This window comes from Phalaenopsis equestris, unplaced genomic scaffold, assembly GCF_001263595.1.
Source record: "Phalaenopsis equestris unplaced genomic scaffold, ASM126359v1 Scaffold000884, whole genome shotgun sequence".
Taxonomy (NCBI): domain Eukaryota; kingdom Viridiplantae; phylum Streptophyta; class Magnoliopsida; order Asparagales; family Orchidaceae; genus Phalaenopsis; species Phalaenopsis equestris.
In genome coordinates this window covers 443954-456422 of record NW_018165324.1, presented here as the reverse complement: position 1 = coordinate 456422, position 12469 = coordinate 443954, and positions in this window count along the sequence as shown.

Sequence of the window (12469 nt, the reverse complement as noted above, 5' to 3'; positions counted from 1 at the left end):
TTAATTCTCTTCTAAATATTTGTTCAATAACTTTATATTGCTCATCATTCATCTCTTTAGAATTTATCTCAGGGTCACTAGGTAAAATCTTTGGGGGAACTGGGGGTAACTGTTAATTGCATTAATAATCTGCCCCAGCATCAGAATCTCATTCATTTTGTCTATATACCACGAAATATTCCATTCAATGACTTTGAATAACTCTTCCATAGGAGATCTTTTACTAATTTCATCATTCAATTCAGGTTCATCTTGTGATTGAGTCGAAAGTGAAGATATAAAGACTGGTGGTCTGGATTATTTCTCTAAATAGATAGGCTTTAAAATTGTATGGGGTATCTTCATTTTAAGTTCATGAGATTTTTCAATAGATGGAATTAAAATTTTACTATTTTTGGTAACGTCCATCATTTCACACCTCGCTTGAACATACATACAGTCTTCTTTAAACAACATTTTAAACTCATCATGAAAGTCCATTTCGATCTCATTTATTAGAAATAAATTGATTTTCTTTATCTTCTTCCATATCTAATACAATAAAGTCCATAGGAAAGATAAATTTATCCACTTTAACAAGCACATCTTCTATAACCCTTTTTGGATAAATGATAGATTGATAAGCTAACTGAAGGGTTACAGTAGTGGGAGAAATATTGGCTAAACCTAACCTTTTAAATATAGACAAAGACATCACATTAATGCTTGCTCCTAAATCACATAAAGCTTTTTCAAATAATCTTTCTATAATTTGACAAGGAGTTCTTAAGCTACAAGGATCTTTAAGTTTTTTAGGAAGCTTTTTTTGAAGTATAGTACTGCACTCCTCACTTAATGCAACTGTCTCGTAATCCCAAAATTTCCTTTTCTTGTTTAATATTTCCTTCATAAACTTTTCATAACTTGGCATATGTTTCAAAGCTTCAACAAAAAGAATATTTATCGATAACTTCTTAAGCACTTCCATGAACTTTGAAAATAATTTATCAAACTAATGTTTTCTAAGTCTTTAAGGAAATGGAGGTGGTGGTCTTTCTAAATTGATTTTAGTTAAAGATATTAATTTTTCCAGATCCTTAGAAACATGTTCTTTAGGTCTTTTAGTTTCCTTTGTTTCTCTCACAACTTTTTTCTCTTTTCTAACCACATCCTCTATCTCTCTTCCACTTCTTAATTAGACAGCTTCTACTTGTTCATTATTATTATCTTTGGGGTTGATCTCAGTATTGCTAAGAAGTGTTTCTTGCGATCTATTACTAAGTGATTAGCAATTTGTCATAGTTGATTCTCTATGTTTCTAATTGCAGCATTTTGACCTTATAATTGGTTTCCTATTTGCAATATCACTTCTTCTATAGATATCTTCTTATCCTCAAATTGTTGATCACTGTCAGAGTCCGGTGGATATGAAGATCTATAATTTGTGTTCCCCTGATTATTTCAACCTCCATTAGGATTTTCATGATTATTTTCTCATTGTTGGTTTTCACTCCAAGTAATATGATTACAATTAAAATTAGGATGGTTCTTCCAACCTGGGTTGTAAAAGTTAGAATTTCCAACCTGGGTTGTAAAAGTTATGGTATTTATTGTTTATGGTATTTAAAGTCTCATATGATAAGTTAGAATGAATCATATGCCCTAATGAACTTTACTCACTTACTGGAGTAAATTGAGACTGATTCATTCCAAATTGGTCTAATTTCCTTGATATTGCAACAACATGAGATGCAAGAATTGCAATCGCATTTGTATCATGAACACTAGCTACTTTTTTAGGATTTACCTATGTAGACGACCATTAAAATTCATTTGTAGTCATTTCTTTCATTAACGCATATGCTTCATCAAATGATTTTGACATTAATGATCCACCGCGGCAGCGTCAACTATAACCCTAAAGGATTCTATTGTAAAAAGTTTGAATGATTAACCAATCGGGCAGAGCATGGTGTGGACACTTTCTTAGGAGTTCCTTAAATCTTTCCCAGGCTTCGTTTATTGGTTCCTCTTTATACTCACAAAATGAGACAATATCGTTTCTATGTTTAGTAGTCCTTGAAGGTGGAAAATACTTAGCTAGGAATTTCTGAGTTAACTCCTCCCAGTTTTTAATAGAGCTAGGTGCTAGTGAGTATAACCACATTTTAACACATTTTGGCCTTATCCCTTAGTGAGAAAGGAAAAAGTCTTAGTCCAACATCATCGTCTGACATATCGTTATAACGAAATGTAGCACAAAATTTTAGAAAATTGGTTTTAGAAAACTGGATAAGTGTAAATAGGGATCCTTTAAAGGAGTTTCCCCAAACTGATTGTTCTACACCACTTGGATAATCTCTTAATTTATTTCAAATGAGTTAGCTTTTACTTGAGTCAGCTTCTATGACAGGGGTTTGTATACTTGAGTGAATTTCAACTGTCATAGGATATAGATAATCCCTCAAAGATTTATGATGATTTTCCAAGTTATTATTCTGAATTTTTTCCATTTCCATTTCTAGTTCTTCAGTCCTTTTTTTTGGTTTTTTTCCTTTTTTCTAACACAGGATCATAAGGCACAAGTCCTGCAGATCTTTTATTTTGCATACGCAACACAACAAACAATACATTAATAATTAAACAAATAAAACAAAAGATATATTCAACATAATAAAATATTTTCACAAATATCTTATTTTTTACACAAATAGTTTTTTTCACAACACTTTTTCATACAACAAAGAAAAAAACTTTGTACACAAAAATAGTTTTTACGAAACTACAACTTTCCAAGTCTAAGCCTAATTACTTCAACTAAAATTCTCGTAAAGTTTTTACCAAAGCCTCCCCGGCAACAACGCCAAAAACTTGATGCGCCTTTTTTATATGCTTAATTTTATATATTGTATATAGTCACAATGATATAAATGCAAATATACGTATCGCTCAAGTAATATATGGCTCTAATAGAGTCCTGTTTATCGATCCCACAGGGAAGTGAGGTAAGAGGTCCTCAGCCAAAGTTCTAGTCTACTACTATTAGGTCTTAGATTGAAATGTCGATTAAAATGGTGTTTTATCTAGCAACTACTCCTAAATGCAAATGTTTAATGTACTGATAATAATTATTCCTTAATGTAAATGTTAATTCTAAAGATAACCCTTTCTGGATTAATTGGTTTGGGGAATTTTAAGATGTTAAAAACTGCTCTTCTTGTCTAATGAATTGGATAATGTAAAAGAATTAGATGCATTAAATATTGTATGTGCCAAATATGAGCAATTTTAATTCTCTACCCTGATTCAGTGTTATAGAAAATTGTTGGCTAATCTCGGTTTTAGTCTCTAAATCTGGGGTTAGGCTAGGAGAATACTGACTCTCACTCTAGAGCTCCCACTTCCCTTCCCTTGAAGGCTAACTATTGTTTTAGTTCTTAAACATTATGATCAAATTGGGGATTTTAGTCATCACCCTAAAATTTCCAATTCTACGCCCAACAATGTATATTTTTCTATTTATTTGCACTCAATTCCATGAACGAAATACTCCTTCATGAAATCAAATGTGGCTCCACTTTGTTGAGAACTACACCGCTCCCTTGGGTCACACAGCCCTCTCGGATCTTAATGCAATTACAATGAACTTTAACACTACAATAGGCCTTTATTGTAATATAAATGAACTGCAAAAAAAACCATCACATTTATAATTAAATCTTCTTCTAGCATGCATGCTAAAATCCTAAACATGAATCCTACTCATTGAAAAACAAAAGTAAAAGAAAAATAATGGCATAATTATTTCATGCCACTATTTCCTAATAAGAAGAAAGAGTAAGAAAAACACATCACAAAGCACGAAGAGAATACAATGGAAAACTTCACTTCATCAAAGCAAATCCACTAGATAAATGTTTAAAAAATCCTAAGATAATGAAGAACACATTACTTAGCTTTTTCCCCTTGAAAGAAAGAAGAAAATCTCTCCCACAAAGTCTCCCGCTGATCCAACTCAAAATCCCCTCACCAATCTCTCCAAAAATGTAGAAATTTACATTTCTACTCCTATTTTAAGATCTCTAAACATTTGCCTCATTTTTCCTCACACACACACACCACTTTTTCTGACATAAAAGCACTCTATTATAGTGTAGGGACGAATTTCCCAAGAGATGCCTCAAGCAAATTTCCAAAAAGCGTCCAAATACATTGAATCTTCTAGAAATTTGCTCAAGATCGCGTCCAAACCTTCTCGGGCACTGTCGGCAACATTTTGATGTCATTTTATGCTATGTGGCGCTGCCGACGCCGACTCTGGTGTTGTCGGCGCCCAGTCTGCACAGCTCCACCATTTTGCTTCATTTGGCTCTGTTTTAGCTTTGTTTCTCCCTTTTTCAATTTCGTTGCATTCCAAATAGATAGACCTACAAAACAAGTAAAAAAATAACATTTATTTGAAGTGTCATTTTATTCAAAAATATGTGAGAAATGTAAATGAGATTAAACATAGAAAGACATATCAAAAATGTGTCAGGATAAAATTTTCTTTCGTGCTCATTTCTACTCCAAATTGCACCATTTTTGCTTCTTTTTCTCCAAAACTCTATTTCTTGTCCCTGAAAAAACTCTATTTCTTGTCATATTCCTTTAAAGTGCAATATCTTTGAAAATCACCAAATATATGCATTAAAAGCATATAAAAAATTGTTGAAAATCACCAAATATATTTGAAAATCACCAAATATATGCATTAAAAGCATATAAAAAATTGAACATTTTTTAGGCGTATCAGCTATCAACTGCTCCACAACTTCACCCGGATTTTCAAATGCTTGATTTTGTATACACTTCTTATTGCTCAAGTGCGAATTGAATTGATAATGAGCTTTGATATTAACAAACTTTCCTTCATCATAATCCAACTTCCTCTTCCCCTTACTCATCCTTGGAGCCATATGAAAATTTCTAACAAATTTGAAAATAACTTCAAAATCAATTTATAATAAACTCCAAAGACAAATCTAGCAAGTAAAATCTCCTACACCATAAATAATCTCCAAATATTCACAAAACTCCAAATTTTGGATTTTCTAAATGTAGGAGATTCTTATGGTGAAAATTGAAAAAAACTTAGTTTGGAGTGGAGCTCTTACCAAAAGAAGATGAAATCCGCACTTTTTAAGCCTTGAAAATGCTCAAAATGGCAATGCAAGCAAGCCCTAGTATGAGTTTTTAGCCCTAGCTAAAGGTTGAAGATGATAAAAGTGTAAAAATGGCAGGTCCCCAAGTAAAATTTGTGATTTTAAGGCAAAACTGGGCTTTTCGGGTTTTGGGTGTCATCAACGCTGGTTTGGGCATCATCGGTGCTCAATTGATTTAAAATTCCCAATCTTTCTGTATTTGGGCACCATCGGCGCCAGATAGATTTCATCGTCCTGAAATTTTTTTTTTTCGTAATTTTGATTGTTTTGAAATCACATCAGCATCTAATTGGCCTTTTTAAGCATCAAACATCATAATAAAGTGATAAATTAACATGAATTTCCACAAACAACACAAAACATCACTTTTTTTATATAAAATCCAAATTACAAACATACACACTTAAACACACAACCACATATGTTTTAGCAAACTATGCCACATCAAATTTCAGTGTGAGCACAACCACAACACTCTAGCACTGAAAACTAACATAAACAGAAATCTCAAGCATAATAAGTTTGAAATTGTAAATCAAAGCAATCTAAATACTAAGCACACCTAGCATAGTAAAGATCAAACACTACATACTAAATACTAAATATCAAAAAGAGTCACTACTCCTCATCGGTATTGCTACTATCATCTTCTCTAATGTCTCCCATGGATTGGTGGTGCATGAACAAGTTGTAAAAAGGGCGATACGAAAACTCATAAGTTGCATCTTTAAAAATCAAATCTTGTCTCTTTATCAAATGTATCAGACCCTCTTCAATACGCCTAGTGTGATCAAACTATTCCTTCATCCTCCAATCCAGATGATCAAATAACTTTGAGATATTGTTAATTGCATTCATAAGATGTTATACCTCTTTCTCCAATGTCTTCATCTTCTTCAGAATGAAGTACAAACTTTCAGGAAAGTAGGGTAGGATAGGTTGTGAACTCTGAGATGGTTGATAGATGGTTGATTCTGCAATAATGCTCATATCATTCTCACCTCCAATTGCTTGGCAATCATACAGATCAGTTGGGTCCAGGAAGCTCTTTCTCCCAGTTTTCATATGACACTTGTGACTGGCTGTAGAGAAGAAATATTGTGGAAGGATGTCCAAGCCCATATTTGGATTTGTGTACAATCAATCCCAAGACATATGTCACAATGATGGCACCAATATCAATAGGTCTTCCCATTTAAATACAGTAATTTTGAATTGCACTATCCTTAGTCACTTTGATAATCTTTATAGTTTGGAGAAACTTTACAAATATGAAGAAATGTCATTGCTTCGACACGGGATTTAATAGTGTAGCAGAGAAACTTACATACCCGTTGTCTCTTATCTCCCAGTATTAATTTTTTTGTCCGTATGAAATTGGTAAATCTCATTCATATTGTCTCTCATAGGGGCAAAATTTGTATAATGGAAGGTTGACACATTCTCTATCATAAATAAGTCATTAATCTTTGAAGGGGTAAATGGTACAAACCTGCCTCTCACATAGACGACTCTTTGGTTGATCCCATGTAGATTAACGTAAAACTCTTTAACCACACGAATGACTACAGTGGTAGTAGTGTAACATAAGACTTCCCATTGTCTCTACATAATAATCTCCTCTACTTGAGTACTTCAAGCATTCATACCATGATTTTTGAAGCCTCTCTCCTTAATTAGCCTCCTCTTTATTAGAACTTTGTTGAACAAGCGTTCGGTACTAATGCATTTTCTTCTATTGAACACTTTGAATCTTTGATTTTATATGGAGTTGGAAGCCATGGGATGCAAATTTTGGAACTATCCTATCATTTTTCTATAGTTAAACATCAATTTTAGGAAGTTATAGGGGTGAAAATCCCGCAAAATTCTGCCAAAAATAAAAAAATTCAAACCCGGTAACTATTTCTGGTCATGGGCGTCGTCGGCGCTAGTTTGGGCACTGTCCACAATCTACCCTCGATCTTAAGTAGGAAGTATTCAATAGGGCGCCATCAGTGCCCATTCTGGCGACGTCGACGCCAAAATAATAAAAATGCTCCAAAATTTGTTTTGGCCATAAATCTTCCAATTTTTAGATTCACTCCAATAATAATCATTATTTTATGATATTTATGAGTAAGTAGGAATCAAATATATAATTAACTAATAGTAATAACACTTCAAACAAACTAAATCTTAAAGATAATTATGGGTTTCCTCCCACTAGTTTAGAGATAATAAGTGGTAGAGATTCTATGTTTGATATTATATTTTCAATCAATCTCTGAATCAGATTATTCCTAAAATGAGATCCTCCATCAGTAATGATTACTTTTGGCATTCCATATAACATTTCATATCTTGTAATATTACTTTTCATTAAAAATTTTGAAACACTCCGAGCATCACATTTGGGTAAAGCTATTACTTCTATCCATTTTGCTATCCATTTTGATACATAATCTATAGCAACCAATATATATAAATTTACAAATGAAGGAATAAATGGTCCCATAAAGTATAATCCCCAAACATCAAAGATTTCAACTTCCATTGTAAAATTTAAAGGCATTTCATTTCTTCTAAAAATATTACCTACTCTCTGGCATCGATCACAAGTTTTAATATATCTTTAAACATCCCTAAAAATAGTAGGCCAATAGAATCTAGATTGTGAAATCTTATGTGCAGTTTTATCAGTTACAAAATGTCCTCCAAATTTTGAATCATGAAATCTTTCAATAATTGGTTCAATTTCTTCATAAGGTATACATCTCCTCATAACTAAATCATCACATTGTTTGTATAAGTATGGTTCATCCCTAAAGTAAGATTTGGCATCATATATAATTTTTTTCTATTGTTGCATTGTTAATTTAGATGGTAAAATATTACTCACAAGGTAGTTTACAATATCAGCATACCATGGTAAATTCCTTTCCTTAATATTATAAAGTTGTTCATCTAGGAAAGTTTCAAATATTTCCACTTCAAAATCAGACTCAAATGGTTCCAGTCTAAATAAATGATTGGCTATTTGATTATCAGATCATTTTATATCTACAATTATATAGAGGATAAGAAGGTCTATAATTTTTAGTTGTGACTCAAATTTTTAATTGTTGCTCCCTGACTTCAAAATCATACCCATGCTTAAAATTAATTCTTCCATAGACAATTTCTTCTCCTTAAATTGTGAATTACTATTAAAACCTATAGGATAAGAAGGTCTATAATTAGTGTTTCCCTGGTTGTTCAAATTTTTTAATGGGTTCACTGAAGTGTTCCCCCACTGCGGATTAGAAGTAGCGGTATTACTATTGTTCCAACTTAAGTTTGGGTGGTTTTCCAACTGGGATTATAATAGTTTGAATACGGATTGTTGGGTTTATTATTTATAGCATTCAAGGTTTTGTAGGATGAATGAGAATCCACTATTTGTCCAAATGAATTTTCCTATAACACCAGAGGCATTTGAGAATAATTCATTCTGCATTTATCAATTTTCTTTGAGAGGGCAGCAATTTGAGCAACAATCATGGATATTGCATCAGAATCATGAAAACTAGCTACTATTTTAGGATCACCCATTCAAAGGGCCATTAAAAATTATTAGCAGTCATCTCTACTATTAAAGAATATGCCTATTCAAAAGGTTTTGACATTAGTGATCCACCTACAGTGGCATTAAAAATCGATCTAAGAGATCCCACTAATCTATTATAAAATGTTTGAATTATTAACCAATCTGGTAGAGCGTGATGTGGATATTTCCTAAGAAGATCTTTAAATCTTTCCCAAACTTCATATATTGATTCCCCTTTAAACTGACAAAAGATGTAATATCGTTTCTAAGTTTAGCAATTTTCAATGGAGGGAAATATTTTGACAAATTTTTTTGTGATAGTTCTCCCCAAGTTCTCATAGATCCAGGTGCAGATCCAGGTGCTAACGATTAACGATTTTAACCACACCTTAGCCTTATCCCTTAGTGAAAAAGGAAAAAATTTAAGTCTAACTGCATCATTCGACACTCTCACATATTTAAATATAACACAATATTCTAGAAAGCTAGCAAGGTGTAAATTAGGATTTTCATTCGGTGACCCACCAAACTGACTATTTTGTATCATTTGGTTATTAGCAGGTATAATTTCAAATGAATTAGCAGTTACATCAAGATTTTGAATGGTTAAGTGAATTTCATCTTATATAGGGTTGGATAATCTCTTAAAGGTCTAGGTTGATGTTCATTTTCATTTAAGTTATTTGCCAACTTGTTCAAATTTCTAAATTCATTTTGTTGCTTCTGAATTTTTCTAATAATACATTCTAACTCTGAATCATAAGGCACTAATCTTTCAGATCCAATACTACGCATACAATAGCATACTAAAAACTCTTAAAGCAAGTAAGCACACACAATTGAAAATTAAGAAATAAAGGTTTTTTAAGTAATATTAATTTTACTGTTACCGTTTCTATATTCCCCAGAAATGGCACCAAAAACTTGGTCGTGACTTTATAAATGCTTGGTTTCTAATTTAATTTTTATATCTTCTCTTTTGTCGCAGTTATGAACATAAGTAAACATATCACTCAAGTAATATAGGGCTTTAGTGGAGTCCTTATTATCAATCCCATAGGGAATACAATGAAGCTTTAAAATGCAAAACGTAGTGCAGAATGCCAATTTCCAATTCACAATGCGCGTACTGAAAATATTAAAGTCACTAATAATATAAAGATGATTAAATATTCAAGTTCATTAAAGTACTAACTAAGCTTCTAAGCAAGTTATCTAACCCCAAATTAAGTTTTTGTGTTGCAAGTTTCAAATATGGAGAATACATCCTCCCCCTTACAATGATGTTGTGGTGAGTGAAAGATAAAGATTTGTTGGATATTGTGTTGTGCCAAATAGAAGCATTCCTATTCTTTACCCTCTATCGAGTGTTGTAAACAAAATTTACTAATCCTAAGTTTATTTCCTAAATCAATAGCTATGCTAGGAGGATACTGGCTGTCACTCTAGAGCTCCCACTTCCCTTCCCCTGAAGGCTAGCTCTTTATTTAGTTTACAAACACTAGGACCAAATTGGGGATTTTAGCCTGTCACTCTAAAATCTCTAATTTTACGCCCAATAAAATATATTTCTTTATTTATTTGCACTCAACCCCCATAAAATTTACCATCCATGAGATTTTGATGTGATCTTCACTATTTTTGTAGAATACATAGCCCGTTTGGATCATATGATTCATAGCAAATCTTAACAATTCAATTAGCCATATCAAAAAGTAAATAAAGCACTAAGTGTAAAATAATCACAACATTTTTGCATGAATTTTGCACAACCAATCTAAATCATCACATTAACACATTTCATGCTTGGAGAAAGACAAAGAAATCTACTCAGAACTCATGAGGAAGATACGATACGTCATGAGGAAGATACGACAAAACAAGGATTTTATATTTAAAAGCAACGTCATACAACCAAAAGAAGTAAATACAACTTATCTCAAGTTCTTCCCCAAGCAAATCCCTTGAAGTTCCTTCGAATTCTCTACTCTCTTCACAACTCCACACAATTCCTTCTTTAGATGAACAAGGGAGAAGTAATCTCTCACTTTTCTTCTCCTCCTACACTCCTTAGAGAGGAATCCAACACAAACTGTAACTCTCTCACACTCTCCAAACAAGATGAAACACTCTCCCCTACACGCACACCACTGAATTTGGGCACCAAAAGTAGTTTAAATTTGTTTAGAATGAATTCCCCAAGAGATTTCCCAAGCACCCCTACAAAATCCATCCAAGTACATTGAATTTGGGCATAATTCGGCTTCGAGCGCCAGCAAGCAGTTTTGGCCACTTTGTCTCTTTTTGCTCCATATTCATTCCTTTTTTGCTTCCTTTGGCTCCAAACACCTAAATTCATTATACCTGCAACAAAACATGAAAAATATCTCCATTTAAAGTGTAATATCACAAAAAATGAGTAAAAATGTATATAAAAAATCCAACATATTTTTGGTATGTTAAGGTTCACCTAGGTCAGATGACCACTTGGACAAAATTTCATGATTTTTTAAATTATATTTTAATTATTATAATTATTTATTAATTTAGTGATTTAATTAAATGGAAAATATGATTTAATTTCAAAAATTATTTTTATTAATTCTCTCTAAGTCGAGTAAAACTCAGAAAAACAAACTTTTCATTTTTGTGATTTTTAATTTAATTATTATAATTACTTTAATGGAAATTTTGAGAAAATACATTTTAGCCTTTAAAAAATTATATTTAATTTAGAAAACTTAAAAAAAATATTCTAATCAGTCTCAAGTGATCAAGTAACAATTGAAAACATTTTAAACCATTTTTGTAATTTTGTAATTTTTAATTAATTTTTAATTAAAAAATAAGCTAAAAATAAAGTATTTCTTTAATATAGATTTTATTTTTCCTAAATAATCCTAATCACAAGGAACTTAAAAAACCACTTTTCATAATTTTCCCAATTATATTTAATTTCATGTGATTATTTTAATACCAAAATACCATTTTATTTAGAAAATCAACTTTAGTAATAAATATACTCCAAATTGATTCCAAATTTTTCTAGTGAGTTAATGTGATTATCCTTTACAATGTGGAATTAATTTTTTAAAATTTTGAATAATGTTTTATTTAATTAATTTATTATAAATTTTAGACATTTAATTAACTTTAAAAATATACAAAATTACTTAAATCCATTTTATATTTTTCCTAGGATCTTATAACCAAGGGAAACCTAAAAAAATTAATCCTATAATCTTTTGATTTACATTTTAGTTTATAAAATTATTGTAAGGAAAAATAAGCAACTAGACTTAAAAATTAGGGTTTCAAAGCTAAAGATGTCCTCTGACCTTAGAAAAATCAGAGAACACTCCTATTAACATGAGGAATCAACCCCTAAAATTTCAAGCCATGATGTTTATTATGTACTCAATTAGAATTAAAATAGTCTTGAGGGTATTTAATTAATTACAAAAAAAGACACAACAAATAATTTTTATTTTTATTCAATGTTATTCTCCTCTATTCACTGAGCAACAATGTTATTTTGTTTTTGTTTTTATGATTTTTCTACACAAAGATACACATTTTCTAATTTTTTGAAATTAAATAAATCTTTAAAATCCTATTTTTCTACTTCAACGCATGGCGTTGACTATGTCCTCATACCGGTCAAAGCTTCGTGTGTCGCTTCCTAGTTCGATGGCGCCATCTAACTCAGCAGCCACAT